Source organism: Lycorma delicatula, chromosome 1, assembly GCF_047948215.1.
Source record: "Lycorma delicatula isolate Av1 chromosome 1, ASM4794821v1, whole genome shotgun sequence".
In the NCBI taxonomy this organism is placed as follows: Eukaryota; Metazoa; Arthropoda; class Insecta; order Hemiptera; family Fulgoridae; genus Lycorma; species Lycorma delicatula.
The window spans coordinates 319,033,076-319,052,692 of NC_134455.1; positions in this window are offsets into that span (position 1 = coordinate 319,033,076).

Here is a 19,617-nt window from a genome sequence, read left to right on the forward strand (position 1 = left end):
CTAACTGGGTATTTCATGTAAAAAATTATTTTAAAATATTTTTTTCTTGGATCACCTTGAATGTAAATAATGATAAATATCGAACAACACTAGTAGATATGAGTTTTCCATCGATATGCAAAAAGATACAAAAAGGAAGACTTAATTATTGGATCATCTTCTCCCTCAGGCGTAAAATATAACTTTATAAGGTAAGTTACAAGTCGGCCCTATTCGTAACTTAATGAAATGAGGATATTGAAAATGAAATATTCAAACGTTAAAAACCGTGAAAAATACCCAAATTTATTTTTAGGATGCCTCTTTAAACGTAATCTTAGAAAAAATTATCAGAATACAAAACAGCTTCGTTTTAAATATTTATTATCAAATATTTTGGATTTATAAAGTACATTATAAAATTAAAACTACATTTTTAAATTTACAACTGATCGATATTTGAAGAAAGAAAAAATCTGTAGAGAAAAAATGAGAGAGAGAGAGAGTGATAAAGAAGAAAAGAGAGAAAGATTTAGAAAAAGGGAAAATAATTACATTCGTTCAGTTACGCATGTATGTTGAATGCATATATACACAAATAGGTCATACAGAACAGGTAATAATTTCAGTAAATATGCTATTTGTATAACAATTTACGAGTTACTGAACAATAACAGAAAATGAACCCTACAAATTACAAATATAATCATAAAATAATAATTACCGTTATTATTATTACAGTACAGTTCAAATTAATACAACAGGGAACACGGGAAAACAAAATCAGTTGTTATATATCGTTTACAACGCACACACAAGAGAGTATTGTAAACGGCTGATGAAGTAGAACGGTTTTAATTTAAGTAGAAAAATAACAATGACAATGAATTACAATGCAAATGAAAATAACATAAACTGATCGTAAAACTATATAATAAAAAATTTAATTACGTTTAATGTTTATTAAGTTTTACTAGTATATAATTATTTTTACACATCTAAAAAAAAAGAAGGGACTTACTTTGAAAGCGGGTACATTAATTAATTTCTTTTTGTGAATTACTAATAATATTTTATTAGTTATTTATGGATTAAGTAATAATATACGATACTAAATTGCTAATTTTTATTTTATGTGTCTTTATAGTTATTACATTTCAACCTATCTTATCATAGTTTTATTGTAAATTGTGTACTAGTCGGTGCGGTCAGTTATCTTAGTCGTGTATTACTATGCTTGTCACTATTCATTATTTTTAACCAACGTGGATTCGATTGATTTAATCCGTGAAGCGTCAGATAAACAACAACATGCTGACGTTATTTAGAAGTCAGCGGGATTTTACATAATCCTAGATTTTGAATACAGGGTCATGATATGTCCCTTCTGTTAAGCGACGTGAAGATAAATGGCGTTGTGTAAAGCGAGTTGCAATTCTGCTCATTTAAGGAGCGGTACATACTTTCAATAGAGCGAATTGAAATTGAAAGTTATTGTTTATTTTCTGTACGGATGAAGTCTAACATATACCAGTTTTAAGTTTTTAAACGATAAATTTGATTTGATAATGCCTCTGTAACTGATTGGCAAAGTTTGTAAGGGAATGGTGCCGAATGTTACTCTATAACAATAATAATAGGCGGGAATAGTCTGATCGTAGAAATAGAAGAATCTCTTTTATCAAGGCAAAAATAAAATTTGGGAATGGTTACTCTCAGCAGTTAATTCTTTCGGGAATATGGAAAGAAAAAAAAATTTCGTATATGCGGTCCCCGATCGAAGGACAGTCATTGTTTAATGTAACAGTGTGCACTCGACCTGAGACGAATATAATTTCTGATTCCTGGTGAAATTACGCTGATTCACCTAATCTACCAGGTTAAAATTATATAGGTTAAACTATTAATCACTCGATTAATTTTCGAGATCCAATTACCAAAACGCATAAAAACACAGTGAATAGTTTATGAGCAGCAGCAAAAAGACGAAATCTCAATAAATGTGCTACTTAGAGAGCTACACTAGACTATAATCAATGTGAATTCATGTGGCGCTAACGATACATCGATAGGAATCCGTTCGATCAAATTTTGCAGAATATTACTGGATGATTGTTTTAGTATGTGCGTTCGAGTGTGATTGTGCGTGTGTCGTGTGGTGGGGGTGGACGAATGAGTGTACGAAAGTTGGGAGCGAGAGTAGTGTTAGTCTGGTATTAGAAGCGTGATTGTCAATATGTGTTAATACATTCCACTAGTTCAATGTGTAATTAGTTCAGTAATAAATAAATCAAATTATAATTCAAGGTGGATGTGTCATTAAATACCAGCGCAAAATCATTCAATTACCTAGTTTTGGCCTCCACAAGAGTGAATATAAGCAACACTTACTTTTTACTATCATAATAGAAATTAGTAAAATGATCCGCTTTCAAAACAAGACCAAAACATAATTTTGTTTTTAATTTTTAATATAATGATTCTTACTCCAGTTAACGATATCAACTAGGTGTTTTCAACTTTTTAGTTTTATTATTAGTCTTTATACAATTAACGGTTCAAAACTAAAAACTGTAAACAACTGTTCGAATACATTATTCCCACTATTTTAAAAGACGTATCATTATTATTACGTGAAAATTTTATATTTACATTAGAACATAAAACAAAATTGTACATCATTTTCAGTCCAACATTTTGAACATTTCGTACCTCAGATATGTCTGTCTGATTCCTTGCTCTTATTATTATTGTCTATTAATTATCTTCCTCAAAATATCAGAGTATGGTTACCTTTTACTCAAAGATACCTCAAAATCCGTAAGGAAAAATTCATTTTTTGACATGTTAAGGGAATTATCTGTTATTAGTTGGAAAACTATTGACTGAATATAAAGTATCTTATTCTAAATATGACGGATAATATCGTCTGCATTTCTCAGCTACACGCAACATTTTTACTCCTCTCATTAGCGAAATTATTAATCCTCTTCCGTATTTAATACTTATAAATTACTTTCTTTAAAAAAGGTTTTAAAGAAAACCTCTGTGTGGCTCGATAGAGTATGGCTCGATATAAAAAGTGTAAGATTTCACTTTAAGGGACTTTTCCTTAAGAAGTAAAAGTTATAACAACTTTCGTACTAATCATTTTACTGTAATTACTCCGAGAAATTTTACAAAGGTACTAAATATGAACAAGTACCTTTAAAAACATTCAGTATGCAGTTACCATAACCAAACAAACCACATGGTGTAAAAATGTTTCCTATCAGTCTTGTATAACTCCACGGTCAATAAAAGATTAAAGAGATTAAAGTAGATTACTTTAGAAGTAGAGGTTAGTAGAACTAGATTAAAGTATTAATAATAAAAAACAGCTTTGGTATAGAATTAGAGAAATAATACTTTAAAACAGATTTAAACATCTTATTGGATTAAAAAAAAGGAGAATCTTAAAATTTTCATATAAAAAAAATAAAAAACAAACAAACATGTGTTTTGTATTCTATACTGGATACATCTTTGACAATTAGTTTGAATTTTAATCATTTGCTTCAAAATGTAACGGTATAAAAGGTTTTACGAGGGGTTTTATTTTAGTCAGCAATCTGCTTTTATTACCTTATTTCAATTATTAAATGAATTTTTTCTTCCAAGAACTGAACGTAAATTTTGGGAATGATCCATTCCAACAAAAAATGATTTTATGCTTATGTTAAATGTATTAAACATAAATTTTATTATAAATTTTTAACTGCGTAATTATTATTTCCTTCATCTAATTCAGCTGTTTATTTTCCAACTAGAGTTTTCGAATGCAAGCAAAGTTTTTTAAATTTTATTTTATGTATATACAAAAACATAAATGAAAAAAATTGTTTTTAAATTATTTATACCAATTATGGTGAAAACCAGTGACTCATGAAATAAAATTATTTGCCAGGTAATTCATTAGTAGCTTCTCCCAACTACTAGTTCAGTATTAGTGTTATGATATGAGTATTATTTTACTCCACAAAGCAAGTAATTATTTATTACTTTGAAAAAAACATTTTCTTTGCTTTTCTTGCTTAACACATTATCCCCATCGTAAAAATAAAAATTATATCTATTTATAATTAATTTTTATAATTTAGCTTATAAAAAAACTTAAAAGGTTTTAAAAAACTCCTTTCTATCTAGAACGGAATTGCTATACCAACTTTTTCAGTTTTAAAATATACATTTGAGGCAGTAATAATTATTACTTGGTGAAGAGTAAAAAATGGGAAAACATTTGTCAAAATTTTCTAAATTGAGCCAACACAATGTTATAAGATTCATTGTTACATAAAAATCAGGTAAGCAAATTAACATTTTTTTGCGCATTTCATCTAGATCGAAATTTTAGTAATTTGAAAAAAAAAAATACTTCACTCAATTTTTACCAGTTCTTTTTAGGATAAATTTCTCTATCGAACTTAAAACTGAAATTGGTTTAAGTGTTCTTTTCTGTCTTTCCTAGCACTATTACTCTAACATTCGCAGTTGACGCGTTTCGGAGTAACACCATTCTCAAAACGACTATTACTAACGAGTCTTCCTGAATTGGGATCGTGTATAAAAAGCGATGTTAAGTTCCTCGCAATTCTCATCCGTACTGTCTTGGCCTCTTCTGCTTTGTTCCTCGCACTATAACGTTCTAAAATTTCTGATTATTAATTTCGAAATAGCCCTGAATATTTACAAGTTTTCAAAATGAAAAAAAAAATTCTTTTAAATAATTTTACAGAACGTTTTCAAAATTTTTAAACACTTGCTTTTTATTTTTTAGTCATATTTTAATCAAATTATTGTCATACATTGCAGAAGTTTAATTACTAGGTTAATTTGGAATTCAAAAGATAAAATCATATTTTGAAATTTCTAATATATTTATAAAATATCAATCAAATTTTCAATTAAACATTTACTATACAAAGAAACAAAATAATAAAGTTTTATAGTAATGTTTTGATATCATTTACTTAATAAAATTATTAATTAAGAAGTTCTGTGTTTCAATATAGTGTCCGCTAAAAATCATCATATATATATATATATATATATATATATATATATATATATATATGAGTGATGATGGCGAAATGACGAAAAGTGCTTAAATTCGAAACTACAAAAATTCCCGTACTAAGTTTTTTTTATGTCAAACGGCTGTTGGATTTGTCATCTGCGACCCCAAAAACCCCGCATAGTCGTTTTGCAGATTTTGAAATTTTTTACATCCGCACCCTGAATTTAAATGCTTAAATTACCACGTACGGGGGGATGTTTGCAAAAGTAATGGTGGAATATTGTATTGTCACTCGTCCTTAGTAACCCTGCAAAATTTCAGCAATCAGCAATGTCAGGAAGTATATAAAATTAAGGATGCAATATTTTAGGACAAACATAAAAAATAAAAATTATGAGTTAAAGAAAAGCAAGTAAAAAGGATTTCTTTTAAATATTTTCTTTTATATTCTTTATTTATAACTTTACTCAGTAATTATCCCAATAAATTCACAACTATTTCAACAAATTTTCAATTCTTATAGAGGACTACATTGGCGGGGTACCGAGGTGTAGTATTATTTGAAGATCGAGAATTTTATAATTTCTTAATCTGCGTGATATAAGTAACTACAAATTTTTTTTATGTGTAGTAATTTTATTACATTAAAATAGTACCATTTTGTACATACATGATTCAATTTTTATAACTTTTTGGATCATAAACTGAACGTATGTTTCACGTATGTTAATTATTACGTTTGCCAGTTCATAAATTTGGCATTCGGTTTAAGAATATAATATTTAGTATTCTTGCTTAGAATTATATTATAAAGTTTTCTGCGTAATAGAAAAGAATATTTATGACGAATGAGATTATAAACAATTTATATTTTCTTGGGTTTGTTGTGGGTTAATAATATATTAATCTACAGTTAAGCTGTTCTGTTGAATCTGATGGTAGAATTAGGTTATTTTTAAAATAGAGAAAAAGAGAGTTATTGACATTTTGAAGCGAGAATATTATATTTAAGCATTTACTTTGATTTTTCAATTTTTTATCTACCCAGGTATATGTATTACAATATAATAAAAGGTAACGAATACATTTCTTGTAAAATCATTCTAAATTATTGCATCAACCGCAACCGTTCACATTAACGTATGAGTATATTGCGCTTTTGGCATGCCACTTGTACAAATGATATATTATACAAAATAATCCATGAAGTATGTAAGAAAATTTCAGGACACATTTTAGTCAGAAAAATAAAGAAGAAAGTAAATATAAACATAGATTCGAAAACGCTTCGTTAGCGAATGTCGAATGGCGAAATATTACTTCTTTAATTTCTTCGCTTTCATTAAAATTAAGCCAGTCTGTAATTCTTGGGTGGAAAATGATCAGATATGGATAATTGGTAAGGTGTAATTAAAGAGGTAGTGGGGAATCGTTGCCTTAGGATGATAGTAACGTTTGATTGCAGAGATGATAAGGGTAATACTAAGTAGACGAGTAAATAATGGAAAGGAACTACGAAATTACATTCGCTTTTGTGGCACAATAATATTTCCGATAGCGTTCAAAAAAAAATTTTCAAAATAATGCTGGGAGTTGTGTCCCCCCTATGGAGCAGATATTTGGGTAGTAATTGATAAAATAAAAAAAACACGCTACTTTCAACGAATGTGGGTTTTTAGAGACGATGATGCTGGCTAAATTAGAAAGACAGGATTAGGAATGAGGTGATCAAATAACTGTTGTTACAGGCTGATTTATTTTATCATATCAAAAAGAAACAGTTGTAATAGTCTGGGTCATTTCAGAAGGCTTAATCGCAGCACGTTACCTTACTGAGTGTTTGAGTGGATTTCGGTAGAAAGCGAAGGAGGGGAAAATTAAAAACCTCTTGGCATCAATTTTTGTTAGACTTATTGGAGAGAAGAAAAATCGTGTAAAGACCATCAGTAGATTGTAGACTGCAGAAAACAGCCGTTATCATTGTGATATCCCCACTTAAGGGGTGATAAGGTGAGATATAAGGTGCAAGGTAAAGTAATATTTTTATTTATTAACCTATTTTATAGTAAATGTTTTTAATGATCAATCTGAAGGTTTTTTTAGTAATCATTTAACCATTTTATAGTTACTTTTTATACCAACCATAAAAAAGGCAAAATAAAAATAACTATGAAAGAGAAGAGAAAAGGAAATGATACGAATTTTGATAGCGGAAGTGAGAAAGATTAAATAAATGTAGGATAAGCTTCACGAATAGTAAATAATGGCCTTAAAGTTTCAACTATTCAGAATGAGTTCTATTGTTATGAAGAACTAAAATATATTGTGATTTATATTTTTTACCTTTTATTTTGATATACGTAATGTTTTTATGAAACAACGGAAACAGTCATATAAATGTAAAAAGAATTTATGTTTCTTTAACAATTTGAATAAACTTCGCTGTTTAACTCCACATATTAAAACGAGATTTACCTTTTATGTGAATACTGTTAAATAAAATGAGAAATACGAACTACGTTCAGTTTTCTTTAGTAGAATTATTTTGTTAAAGAGATTACAAACCTATAATAAGGATAAAAAAAAATTCTGCCGTTATCTGATTAGTTAACAAAAAATGAAAAAAATATAGTAAAAACGATTCACAGGTAACAAACACACGCGCGCAAACGAAAAAATAGATATTTTAATTTAAAATATAATTCCTTTTTATATTTCTTTTATTATAAATCAGTTAACAATTTTTTTCTGATGTAGACACCACATGTCCTTGTATTAAATTACATATACACATATTTTTCTGCACTTCATTTAAACTTATTTCATCTGAAAGTGAGATTCTATCGTTCAATTCTTTATTAAATTGGACAGTTACACAATTACTGAAATATTAGTTTTTATTAACATTAAATTTATATACAATTATAAATTCAACAAATTTACATGAAATATTATGATAAGTCCCTTAATTACTTCTATTACTGGATGAGTATTATTCGTATTTTCATGAGTTGCTGATTAACAAAAGTTTCAGATTTCTTGTGTGTCTATAAATAAAAGTAAATATTAATTAAAGTATTCCGTTTAGTGAATTCCTGTATACTGGTTACAAATGTTAATTTTAACCTTACGGTATAAAATATTCAGTTTTTGTTATTGAATTATTTGGTGAACACGAAATTGAAAAAGAAACAATCATACAGTAAAAATAAACTTAACATGAAGAAATATATTTTAAAAAATTCGACAAAAAGCTGAATTTGAAGAGAAAGAAAATATTTAGAAAAAGGAGAGAATAAAAAAATTAAGAGAAAATGATAAATACAAAGAGGAAGAAAATGTTAAAACCTAAGAAAAAATAAAAAGATTAATAGAAAATAATAAATACAAAGAGGATGAAATGATTAAGAACAAGGAAAGAATAAAACGATTAAAAGAGGATGATGATTATAAATAGAGAGAAAATTTGAAAACTAGAGAACGGGTCCACAAGTTAACATCGAAGAATTATATCAAACAAAAGAGCGTTTAAATGTCTGAAAACAAAATACAAATAAAGTTTGTTCCTATCACAATATAACGGTCTCTCAATTTTAATAAAATATTTAATTATCTTTGTTCAGAATTTTTTTGGGCTTCCTAAATACTTATCTTGACAAAAATTACTTTTTTCCAGGTTAATTGTTTTTTGTCATTACGCAGGAATATTGATAAAAACGTTTGCAGAAGTTATTTAAACAGGATTATTTATTTTTTCAAAAAAAGGATTTTAAAAATTTTAAATCAATGAAAAGCTTATAATTAATAATAATAATACATATAAAATTTTGACTAAATTTGTTAAGGATTTGTTGGTTAATTTCAAATGTTTATAAATCTCAATTTCCCCAGTTTTATCGAAAACACTTTGTTAATTAAAATGCTTCGAAATCCAATAAAAAATCGCAACGTATTAAAGAACATAAACGTTATGAAAAAAAGTCTGGTAATCTACATTTTAAAACAATATAAACAATACCGTTTTAAAACAATACTGTTTCTACATAGATAAGATTACTGCACAGAATGGAAACTTTTGCTAATCATTATTTGGATGAGAGATGGCAGATGACAGACGAATGTCACACTAGATGGGTCAACATCCATATATTACTATACAGCTCTGTAACATCATTTTTCGTCCCCTTTCCCTTGACTAAAATACTAAAATCACCTGGATAACATTGAGGTCATGTATGTAACATGTAACTGTAAATATTTAATTTAATTTTATATATTATGTATTTTTTTATAAACCCTATTAATAGTGTTTAAAAGGTAACCTAGCCGTAATGAAGTTCACTGTATAACCAACCAGTCTCAGTTGAGCAGTATTTTAGATTTTTTTTTAATACTTTATATAGAATTGGCAAACTACAATAAAAGAAAACCTGACAACATAGTTGTAGTACTTAGACATCGCGCGGCTTTCTTCTGATGCACGGCTTACACACACATACACGCACAATTAATTAAAAATAATTACCATTTTATTTAAATATAATATTTTTTGATTATTTAAATCATTATTCTAAGTTAAGCGCGCGCGTATACCGCATTTCATTCACCCTGGTATGGTGATACTAGCCGCCATTTTAAATACATCTATACACTTTAAATATTATTAATTTATTTAATTGTACCGCTCACGTGTAACGTTACAACATAGCAAATGACTACAGCATGGGTTTCAATTAATCACACATCTTAGGAATGGTCAACCTGAGACTGTGCAAGACTTAACTTACTTCAAACCTGAAACTTAGGCATTACTTCAGAGGATGAATGAGGATGATGTGTGTGAACGTAAACAACGTGATCTGTAGTCTTGTATGGTCTCAGTTCGACCACTCCTGGGACGTTTGGGTAATTAAACCCCAATCGCAAAAGTACAATGGTATCCACTCTCTTATATTCAAATCCGTATAAAAGCAACTACAATTTACTAGAATTTAAACCTCACAACTTTTTACTTCCAATATGAGCTGTTAAATAACTGATCTTTGACAACAAGTTAACTATAAAACAGCTCGTGAGCTTGATTGAAATCGAAAAAGGTAGAAATGAATATCAAAATGTTCCCACTACAGTCATTCATTGAATAACATATTTATCTACCAAATGCATTACATATGAAACAAAACTTAAACTTATTGATTCCATTATCATTTTTGATATTAAAAATAGCGTTGAACAACTTTACAACTAATGAAATCCGGTTTAGTTACAATCATGGTAAAATAGAAAATAATTTTTCAACTTTTACAAGTTTTGTAAATTTCTTAACATTTTAATGCATAGAATTACGTTAAGATCTAATCTTTTAAAACATGTAAAATTTTTATTACAATAGTTAAACGGTAATATTTTGTAATCAATAAGATATGAAAAATAATACATGTTACTTAAAACTGTTATATAAGACTGATTTTGTAACTCTGCACAAAATTCGTTCTTTTCTTATACAATTTGTACTAGCACCGATGAATATTTCAATTTTTTTACTGCCTTCTACAGAAGGATAAAAATGTGTTATAGTTTTTTATTTACGAAATAACATTTTATCAGTTTCTTTATGAAAACAATATTAAAACCACATACTTTTTACTACAGCCGTTACTCAAGTCAGCTGGTCATCTGACAGTTGTTAAAGATTGATTGAGGAAGACTGGCCTGCAATGTTATTAAGTTTCTCTATTTTTATGTTTCCTATATTTGATACTACAATAAAACCTGTATTTTGTTACTACAGGTGATGTTAACTCTCTTACGATTTATTTAGTTATAAAAATGTTCCTGAAATATATTTTTTCTAAATTTTTATCATAATGTTAAGAAAGTTACTTGTAACTTTTATATACTATTACTTAATACGTTTCTTTCATTCGTGTAGTGGTTATCACGTGATAAAAATTTATTCCAAACATGTATAATAATAATTTTATTAGTTTTCTTCAAAATCAAACAAAAATGCGTGTATATTTTACAAAATAAGCTATACAAAGTAGTAACATAAAAATGTCAATCCAAAATCTTCCAGTAAAAGAGGATCTCGTACTAATTCCCTTGAAATTTAAATTAGAAAAAATAAAGGTTTAACTCACTACATATCATATGATTAAAATTGTTTATATGCAATATAATATTCGTTTATGAATAACTAACTAAAAAATAAAAATACAATTACAATTGGACTTATTTATTACAGTGTGTGACACACAATTACAGCAGAATATGCCGTAAGATATAACCTGTCAAAAAAATAAATAAATAAACCAGAGTAAATAGCGGAAAATCCAGAAATTGCTAACGATATGAAGTTGCTTATGAGGAGAATTTATTACTTTCCCGCTTGTTGCAGTATACAACAGCTGAAAAATGTTGCTAAGACAAAAAAAATGTATACTGGTTTCTATGTTTGAGATCACCAAAGTAGAGATTAAAACAATTTTCAGAAAAAGATTAAACAAGGAGATCTTTTTTATTATAATATATATTCTCGCCCTCTAAATCATTTTTTTAGTTTTTTCTTTATCTTATAAAGTCTACAAAAAATGATTACACAAATAAAGTTATCGAATTATGAAATGTACTTTAACAACAATTATAAATATAAAGATTTATAATTATTTATAGATTATTTTATTTATAAAAATAATTACAAAGACTTTTGTCATGAGGATTTTATAAAACTTCTTGAATCTGTCATAACACATAAATAGAGATATACATTCAAAATCTACATATACTAAGAGGCAACTCTTTGATGTATAAAACAAATATCTGTACCGCATCCAACGCCCTCAACACTCAGCGCATCTAGTGACAGTCTCTAAAGACCATTAATATGCAATGAAAGAAGACAGTTTTTATCTTTAAAATTTAAATCCATGTACTTTAGTCAAATTTAAAATTTATAAAATAAAAATTATAGCAGTATTCAAAATTTTAGAGCTGATTAAACAAACGATGTTTGATATAGTTTGATATTTGATACCCTTTTCCCACTTTACAGATTAAATCAATCAGAAAGTCTATTTATAAATATAACCTTACTATTATGTGATCATCATTAAATTAAATTTGATCGCATTAGGTAAATTTCTCATACATTGTAATGAACCGGATCAGTCACCGGGGAAAATTCGATTCATTCACAAAACAAGTTTAATTAGAGTACTTGATATACGGTTAACAATATGGATATGGAAAGGATAAAAATACTAATAAAACTAAAAACTTAGCATTAGTTGCTAATTTTTATTATAAATATAATATAAAAATAAGACGATTCTATTAGATTTCCTTATTTCGTTAATCCATTAAGAGGAAGATTTGATCTCCATTTACATCAGTGCTCGTTTAAACTTTAATTATGCAAAACCTCGCATCCAATATATCTCAACTAATTGATTAATAATCCTACAAATCAATCAGTCATTACGGTGTTAAATAAAATTAAAAACAACAAAATTAAGAAAAATATTAATATTCCATTCTTCTTTATTCATTAACGACATGGACGTAATATAAAAATTACAAATATATTTAAACACTAATGGTTCTGTCAACGAGAAAAATGAATGTTGTCGTCATTTTTATCTTTCTTTTTTCAAATTTAATTGCATTGTATTTTATATCTTATTGAATGAATGATTAATGTGAAGCTAGCAATAGTATTTAAGTAATAAGGCGGTCAGCGAGTGTTAGTATTGAATATAAGTTTCTTGATTTGATTTCCGGTAAAAAGTAATAATAATTTCTTTATTACCATCACAAAAAATTATAATACAGATAAAATCCGTTAGAGAAAAATTAAAATAGAATAAACATAATAAGACAGAATGAATTATAAGTAATAATAAAGGTTTAAGGATTTTACTCCACCCAAAAATAATAATTTTAATAGAGACCAGGTCTAAAGAAAATCTAAAGAAAATGCCAGATTAGGATTTAATATTAAAGTAAAAAACTATCTTATAAAGTGTAAGATAGAAAAAATATTTTAAAAAAACTTTTGCCAATTGACTAAAATTGTATGTTATACAAAGTATAAAAAACACACAAAATGAAGGAATCACACAAAAACATGAATAAAATAAATAACAGAAGTAGCATCCCTTAAGCATACAATAATTTAACTGAAGCTTTTCTTATCTTTTTATCGCCAATCCAGAGTGCTGTTGATTAGAATCTGCAATAGTTAGACTCTTCAAATTAATCAGTATTTCAGTTAGTGTCGTACACTTTTTCTTTTTCTTGACTTGGGTTAATAGATTAATCAGCTGTTAATTCATTTACCAAAAATTTCAAAAACTCTACTGTTAAACGAAAATTGTTTCACTCATTATTTACTTTCACTTTGTTATTTAAATATGTTTTGGATATATGTTCTTCTAAATAATATGTATCCTTAAGAAGTAAATAGAGTAATACAAATCTGATTAAACCTTAAAAATAGATTAAATTATGTTGTTCTAGTCACCTTAATTTTACCCGTCTAATATTTTATTTAATGCAATGTCAAAAACTAAGAAGAAACATAAACTTTATAAAAGATAAACAGCTATATTAGTTTTTTAAACGTTTTTAAACCTGAAAAAGAAACGTTAAGCAAACAATATTTAGGTAAAAAATAAAAATATATATATTTTTTTAATGATGCAAATTAAATGACTTATTATTTTAATTTATGTTACAATATGTTTTAGTAATATTTATTAATCAAATAACTCAAAAATTACAGAATTAATCAAGCAAAGTAAAAAAATTAAAAATTTATTCAGAATAATAAATAATAATAATAAATACCTCCAAACAATATTATGAACTTGGTTATAAAAAAAAGACAAACCCGTGTAACTGATGACTTTTTCATAGACAGAATAAATGAAACAGCCAATTAAAAAGACATTAGTAATCAAAATATGTATTCCACATTTCTAATGCTATGTGGATTTGAGAAACTGGGTTGTATAAATTGTTAATAAAATTTTAAATTACTGAATGTGAATCAATTTCAATTAAAATAGCTCAAAAATTGTGTAATTATTCCGGATTCCGCAGGTTATGTTCTTGGGATTACCTCAGATGAGTAAAACTGAGACAAGTAATTTACCTCTGATTTAACGTAAAATTCTCACTGACGAATCGGTCTAACAATAAAATTATTAGAAAAAGAAGCTGTCTTCACTAGGATTCCTAAAATAATTGTAATTGTAGAATCAATATTTTATCTTAAACGATCATGTATTATCGCACTATTTTACATTCTACCTAAACTGCTCTGCTCGGCAGTCAATTTTTTATGTGTAACGCCTATCCACCACCTTACCAACACGAAACATTCCTTAATTTTATCATTCATGAATTGTCAGTTATCGGAAATTCATAAATAATTTAATTGAGCTGGACAGAGTAACTGCTGTTACCGCCAAATTACAACATTCGTCGGCCTCCGTGGCACGAGTGGTAGCGTCTCGGCCTTTTACCCGGTGGTCCTAGATTCGATCCCGGTCAGGCATGGCATTTTTCACACACGCTACAAAACATTCATCTCATCCTCTGCGGAATGAATTGCTTGACTGGGGACCAGGAGGTAAAACAAGCCAAAAAAAATATATATATATATAACTTTCACACAATTCTCTTCGGGATTGTAAACTGGTTGATATAAACGAACGAAATATTCAGTAGATTCGATGGCGATTCATTAATATTGTAAATAATAAAATTATCTGATCTAGTATTATACCTTCTCCGATCTACGTATTTCTTAAAAGGTAATGCATTTGATAGGAAATTTACTTAAATATATAACTGTTCTTACTTTTCGTAAAAAACAACAAAGAAATACTGGTTTGCCTTTAATTTTTTAGTGAAGAAAAGAGTGAAAACAGGCGTTTTTATTTCCAGAGTTCCTAAAAAAAATCTAAGTTTATCGTAAAAAATTATATAATTTTTTTGCCAATGTTAGCCTGTAATTGTTGGCTGTTTCAAAAGAATAATACCAGATCACAATTTTATCATTCACAAAAAAATTAAGAAAACCACTAAATCTTATTACCAACTAGTAATTACTTAACAATAATAAATCACTGATAATTTCCATAACGTAAAAAAATATCTAGTATATAAAAACAGCAGTTTTAATGCAACAAAAATTTTATCGTCCTACGTTCCCTGCAGGTGTTATAATAAAAAAAACATTTTAAAGTGGATCACTCAGCTCTTTAATGTTGAATTTTAACAAAATCTTTTTAACGAATTTATTTTAAGTATTTTCTTGAGTATTCAACTTGTTAACTAGCCTTTAAACATCATAAGCCATAGAAAAAAAATCCTAAAATATCACTTAAGAAGGGAACAACAAACAGCAAAATAACAGATAAAAAAACAGTTCGTATTATCAACATATTATAAAAAAATATTCGGTTTAGCTATTTTTTAGAGCAGAGCTGTCTTTTGTAAGGTTTGACATCCACCACTACTTTCCAAAATTAAAACTAAACAACGAAATCTATAATATTATGTTATTTATTTTCTAAGAGATTCTTTCAAATTTATTTACATGATATACATTCATCAATGCATCTTATAAACTCAAGTGTTCCCCAAGGGAGTATTTTAAATTATTTGTTAAATACACATCTCACTGAAGAAAAATCATGATATAGAAACTTCAGTTAGTTTTGTAAAATGTAACTAATTTTATTAACAGAATATGTAGTAAAAATGTCGAAATTGATCTAAACAAGGAAACAATTTGAAAGCTATGCAAAAAGTCGTAGGTTTGTGTAAGTGAATTTAAATCTAACTTATATTTAAGATAAAAACTGAAACATACCTAGAAGAGGTGTTAAATGCTAATGAAATAACTGCAGAAGTTATATTCATAGGTATACCCTTGAATAAATAGAATAAATTAGAAAAAGTGGGTAAGATGTAACCGTAAACAATTAGTAATTGATTTAATGCATTTTAATTGACTTCCAGCTAGGCGCTCACAACTTCTTTATTAATAAAGTTTCTTATATATTAATGTACAATATAACAAATGTTGTCGTACGGAAGTCAATTGGGAAGTTTTATTTTTTATTCTAAAACGCACGCACTCGCGCGCGCGCACACACAAGATGTTGAGATGATATTAATTCAAGAAGTAAGGTCAGCTAATGTTTTCTCCTTCAATGTCATTTAACGCTGATATTATTAAATTATTCTTGTTATCATCTGTATCTAAATTTCTCTTACTCGTAAAAAAATGCATTATAAAACTTAAGTATTATTGTAAAAAAAAATTTAATTAGATATATTTCATTGCATCACTTACAATATAAAAATTACTTTTTTAAAACTACACTTTGGGCAGTTACTCGTATTTCAAATATGAAAACTAAGGATCAGCTTCAGCCTAAAATCTACGTACCTGAAGAAAAACCTGAAAGTCCTCTAGTTTTATGTATACCTTTAGTTACTTATTCCCATTTCTATATGCGATTTATCGTTTGTTGGGAATACGTTAAACAAACCAAGAAGAGTAGAAGTAAGATGACTAAATACTAATAGCTAACAAATTATATCGATTAATATTCCACAATCTAAGGGAAAATACTTTATACAGATGTTATACGGATGCGTTTTGAATGATATTTACACGTGATTGCTAAATAGCTTTAGCTTTTGCGTCAGCTGAAACATGAAATATGGGGTAATAATAGCAGAATATAATCTTACAAAACGTGCTTGCTAATCATACAGGCTTACATGCTGCATTTAGATTATTTATGCAATAAAAAGAGGGTACCTGTTAATCTTTTTTATAAAATGTGTATTTTTTACTATGTTGTTTTCCGAGAGATTTCTTATTCTGAAGAATTTTTCAGAAATCCAACATAGTTTGCAAAGATGAAAAACAGCATAGTTATTTATTTTCTATGTTTGTGTGCACTACCATAACCCCCAAAAAGCATAAAGCAACTTGATTTGAGACACAAGTCAATCTCAAAAATAGTACAGATAGACTTCAATAAATTAAGAAATTTGTATCATGCATGCGAAGTAGCGAAGTGAACTATAGTTGAATTCTAATGATAAAAAATTGCCAGTTCTTTCCCAAATTGTGCGAAATTATTATTCATATTTTATGAATACTATAATTTTTTCACTACTATTCTAGACTGAAGACTTTTTGATTTGACTTTGCGATAGATAACATTAAACAAAATTAATGTTTGCTTTAAAATAAAACATTTTGACAAAAAAAGGAAGTATTGGAATGAGATTATCATTTCACTGCTTGGTTAAGGATAAATACATGGCAGTTTATCATTAAAATTATATTTCTTGTATGTTAGATCATGCAAAGAAAAAGAAGGTTTATAGAAAGATGTTAGAAAAGTTGTAAATTTAATTAAAAATTGAATACATTTATTTGAATAAAAAATAATCTTTACTCTAGTAATGTAAATCAAATTAATTTAGCAATGAAGATATAGAATATAAATTGAGAAATCGATGATCTTGAAAGCAGATTATTAAAAAGGTAGCGACATCATGATACTCTATTTGCACCAATTAGCTTAAATAATTAAGTTTCTTCAGTTAATACACGTGAGATCAGAAAGATCATAATTTTGTTGTTAATTTTTAAATTTTGAGATCTTCATCGACTTTAATATTATTATTGATTGAGAAATTGTGGTACAAAATTTGTTAATACTATTGAACAATTATAGCTGTTTCCCTAAGAACATTGAAATTTAAATGGCATGTAGTAACATGTTATATAAAATCGTACATAATTAGCAGATGATAGGATAATCATTGAATATTACTATGTTCTTTTGATACCTTTATACAGGCTGTCAAAGAAGAAATAAGGCCATAAAATGTTGTTGAAAATCTTCTCAATAAACCTACGAGAAAGAGAAGAAATCTTCCATAATAAGCGGATTAACAAATATAAAAAAGTATACAATATTTTGTGATTATACTGAAATTAAATGTTTACTAAAAAAAAAGTAAATGAAAAACAATATATACTAGTCAATCTTTTATTATTGAGAGTACACTTTTTAATAATGTATACCACTAAAAAGAGTAAATCTAAAAAATTAAATACGGTTTACATTTGTAAATGCAAATTAAATTATTTAACGTAAAATATTTCTTATTTCAGTTCAATTAAGTGTGAATACATCTTTGAATATGCTCAGAATTAATTTAACGACCGCAAAAACACAGTTATTTGGTTTATTAAAAGTTGAAAAAATAAACCATTTAATCACACGTAAATATAATTGCCTCAATTTACGTTGTTTCCAGTTTCGTAAAAAAGTAAACTTTTTCAGTGTATATATTTTTTTTTTTAGGAGAATTATTAGTGTAGGTTATTTGCTTACACTAGAATGAACTCATTGTCCTTTGTACACTCATACCCACTCCAATTAAACAGTGAGTATTTTAGTGAAATATATGACATTGTAGCATTATTATTCCTTGTAAAAATGCATTCTAATTAATTTCAGAATAGCTTGCAAAAAAAGTAAAACAAATTTTAATTACACGTCCCTAAAATTTTGTTTTATAACGTTGCAATAACTTTACAATCAGTTCAGAATTAAAATTGAACAATAAGTAAATAAGTTAAATTTGGAATGAATATTAACAAGCTACAAAACCATTGATTTGTAACTTAAAAGTTAACAACGAAAAGAAATGAAATTGAAGATAAATTGCTAAAGCTGGTTTATAAAACCACTAACATGAATCGATATATCAAACCAAGAATATTGTTTCTCATTAATCGTGAAAAATCGCTGATAGAGTTATCTAACAAATTAATTACTATACAATTTGGATTTCGATCCAATCGCTTTTGACAACAGAGAGATTTCTTGCCTACTGGTTCATAATTTAAAATCATTATATATGAGGTTATTCCTTATATACTAGGGATGTTTAACATTTTTCCCAGTGTTTTTGTCTGATAAATTTCAATAATGTTAATATTGGAATTGCTTGCTGTCCCCCACAACTAAAGCCCATAAGTCCAAATTGATTTCAAGATGGATTTATAAATCGATAATTTATTTTCTACTGAGAGCCGAGATCTATGTCCTGTTAGCCAGTACATGTTTTTAAACTTTAGGTCTAACTGCAGTCGTTTAGATTTGATATGTTTTAACCAAGTAAGGCGCCGGTCAAGAGGAAAACCTAAATATTTACATTCTTGAGAACTTGGAATATTAAATAAAGAAATATTTCCATTTGAAGGGTGAATGTGACGTTCTTCGAATTCTTTCATTTATCTTATTTTCCAACTTGTGAGCCAGGATTCGAGAAGAGTGAGATAATCTTGGGTATAATAAGATGCACTAGCTGGATTTTCATGGACAGCAAGAATTGCAGTATCGTCATCAAACGTTGCAATAGCTGTATCTGCCGTAACTGGCAAGACGGTAGTAAACAGAACATATAAGATGGATCCGAGAACGTTTACTTGAGGTACCTCTGATTTTATTAAGAAAAAATCCGTTTAA